The following is a 3,750-nucleotide window of genomic DNA, read 5'->3' on the forward strand; positions in this document are numbered from 1 at the left end:
GTATCCATGCTGTATCTTTGTTGTTATGATTTTGCTATTTAAAAATGTACTATTATGTGGATGATTAAGTTGAATAAAGTAGAAACACAAGTGTATTTCTCTACTACATCCCAAGAAATAAAAATATTCAATAAAGGAGTATAAAAGAAATCAGTAATCATGGAGCTGTATGCCTCTTGTTTTCTTGAAATATAGCATCACTTATGAATTCCCAACAGAGATAATGAATTTCAAGACCCTTTTGGAGATGTTGGTTATTTTTTTTTTAGGTTTGATTTTTTTATCCTTTCTTTATTGTTGTTCTAATGATAATAATGGTTTCTTTTTCTTTTTGCTCTTGGTCTGGACAATGTATTTGATGCTTTTATAAAAATTTGTTTTTTTATAAAATAATTTTGGAGGCATTGTTTCTGTTTTTGAGTTATTTCTTTTATATGTATGGGTGTTTTTCCTGCTGTAGGTTTTTGCACTACATGCTTGCAAGTCCCCAGAGGCCAGGCCAGAAGAGGTCAGTGGATTTCACCTGGAGTTGAAGTGACAGAGGATTGTTAATCATTGCTCTTTAGGTCCTCTGAGAAAGAAATTCTCAAGTGGATAAGCCATCTGTCAAACCACTGCCTGGACTTTTGTCCTTCCTTGAGTGGTGTATTATCTGCACTGGCTCACACCCAATCAAAGAGTGAAGATTCTTGAGACCTGTAGGGTCACATTCCTGGGGTAGGCATGTTCAGTTTTAAACTTTGAGGCCTCCATGTAGGGCATTAGAGTGGCTTCCTGATCATGCCTCTGGATATCTTATTGTTAGGGTTGGAGTTGATCTCTCATGTCTCTTCCTGCATGACAATGCAGATTGGGTTTATCAGATGAACTGCAGAATTGAGAACTCTCCTAAATGTGGTAAATAAATAATGTTAAAGTTCCATCAAAACAGTGTTTAGAGTAAGCGTCATACAAACCCAGGGAATGGAGCCTGCAGCAGTGGACACAGGAGTGTGGTGGTGAGTATTTCAGTTCAAGACTAGCAAGGGAGAGGGATGGTAGATGTTGCCAGTATATTTTTCATGTGGTCTGGAAATTTCATCTGCCATCTTTTAGTTTTGAATTTAGCTTTATTTATAATTTAAAATTGAAAGTAGAATGCAGACATATTTTTCTTGCTTCTCATTTCTAGATCCACTAATTATGATCAGTTGTAGGCTGATCAGGACGCTATGGGTAGGTAGTCAGATCCTGAATAGCAGATGTTGTCTTTGGTTGCCTCCCAGGATCTGAAGGTAAGTCCCCATTGCTGAAGATGCTTTAGATTTTAACATAAGACTTAAAGAATTCAAGCAAGTTCTGACCCAGAGCTTCCACTCTGAGTAGTTTTCACACTACCAGAGGGTGAAATGTAAGCTGTAAAGACAGGAAAGCAGTCAATACTTCTACCTACAAAGCCAGTGAACCACAACATGGCAAGTTCTCTCCAAAGATGTAAAAGTGGCACTTATATCTTGGGGGTAACCAACAACTGTCTAATTGGACTCAAGGAGTGCTCAACAGGAGGGAAATGACAACTGTCAACCTAGCCAACTGTTTGTGAGTAGTCAGGACATGAGTCTTGGGGAACATGCTACTGCAGCTTTCCTAAACCAGCACAAATCCTAACTGTATTCTGAGTACTTATCCTTCTATCCACGGATAAGTAAGGCTCTCACCCTTTATTAAGGAAGCTTCTTATTGCAGCAGACAAAGACCATACTCATCAAAATGCAAGTAACCACTGATTGTAGGCTGCCCAGCACCATCTGATACATGTACAACACAATCCCTATACATTATGCTGTGGGGCCATCTCAGAAGTGGGGGCAGAAAGGTTGTAAGAGTCTGAGGACTAGCAAGTCTGCTGTGAGACTTTGTTTTCTTGATATCACAAGGAAGCCACATCCATTGATATCTCAACAATATGGCTGCTAAAATGAGACCTGAACAATGATGACATCTGCTGACATGCCAACATGGATGGAGTAGTCTCACATGGTTCCAGCAATAAATAAATAGCTGTGGGCAATTAACAGCAGCTGAGAGAGGTAGAATTAGTGTTCCCCAGGACGAGCCCTCATACTGGTTATCTATTACACAATAGACATCTCTAATAGAATAACAAAACATCAACAAGTAGACAACAATACATGGACTTATCAGGCTACACTTATATATTTATTCTAGTGTGTATAACAAGTGTAATTTTGAAAAAGAGACTGTGTAGTTGCTAGTGAGTAGGACACACAGGTGTAGTTGAAGTGAAGAGGAGGGAATGTTATAGATATATTTTAATTAAAAACACAATTAAGAAGGAGACATGGAGAAAGCTCGAAAGTTAGCTGTGTGCTGGAATTCCATTTACCCCTTCTCCTAATTGGCTAAGACATGAACAAGCAGCTTTACATGTCTGTCATCACATCTTCCACTCCATGATGACCCAATAGTGAACCAAAATAAGACTTGTCCTAACTTGCTTTTTGTCAGGAATTTGGTTGCAAAAAGGAAAATAGTGACTAAGGCACAGATCCATCTGACCCTTGTAAGACCCCATCTTACATTGTTATGTCTCTAATTTGTCTGTCCTAGATAATATTCGAGTGCTGTGCATAGCCAAGGCAACTCTTGTGAAAGAAAGCATTTCATCGAGGGCTCAATTACAGTTTCAGGAGTTTAGCACATTATGCTCTTGGTGGGTAGTATGTCAATATGCTGTCAGACACTGGAGCACTGGTAGAGAGCTACATTCTGAGCTGTAGGCATAGAGGCAGGTATAGAACTGGGCCTAGCATGAGCTTTTGAAACCTCAAAGTCCATCTTCTAGAAGGACACACCTCCTAATTCTTTTAAAATATTGCCACTCTCCAGTGACTAATCATTCAAGCATATGAGCCTATGAGGGCATTCTTATTCAAACCACCATGCAGTCTATTACTAAACAAGGTCACAGATTTAGGAGACCGAGGCTTCAATTTTTGAATCAATCAAATCAATCTATAAGGGGGCCATAGTGTTTTCTAAGGGTATTTATATAGGTTTGATCCTGGGATGAAGAGGAAGAGTAAGAACTGGATTCATCTGGGAAGAATAGATTGCTGTGTAGTGTGGGGAATTAGCATGATTGCTTCAGGCATTGGAGTTCTTTTCCCTTGAGGCACAATCTAAATAATAATTTTTAAAAAACAATGCTCCCAGAAATCTTGTGTTTTTCAAAACTGGTAAAAGTTATTCACTGTGTTCTTCAGACCCATTATCAAATGTCAGAGTAGGACAAATGTATCATGACTAATGAGAGGATAATTTCTCTATTTAATGAGTTAATAAAAAGTACATACAGAAGCTAAGGTAAGATGAAGTACAATAAGGGTCATCAAAGATAAGTTGTGACCATATGTGTATTTTCATTAAGTGTTTGCCATAATGGCAATTATATAATGGGATCATTCTTTGGGTGTTGTGATCTATACCCTTGGTTGTAAACCGCAGGATCTCCAGGCTCTGAGAGACCCTTTTTAGGAAAGGAGCAGCTGAGGTTGGTCCAGTGGAAGCTCCATGTGCAAGGTAGGGAAATGCTAGGGGCTGAGGCAGGAATGGGTGGGTGGGTGAGGCAGCACCTGCATAAAGGCATAGGGAGGTGGTATAAAAGTGTGTTATGGAGGAGAAACTGTGGAGGGGGATAATATTTTGAAATGTAAATAACTAAAAATACAAGAAAACACAAGAGCAAAA

Source organism: Arvicanthis niloticus, chromosome 2 (assembly GCF_011762505.2).
Source record: "Arvicanthis niloticus isolate mArvNil1 chromosome 2, mArvNil1.pat.X, whole genome shotgun sequence".
NCBI lineage: Eukaryota > Metazoa > Chordata > Mammalia > Rodentia > Muridae > Arvicanthis > Arvicanthis niloticus.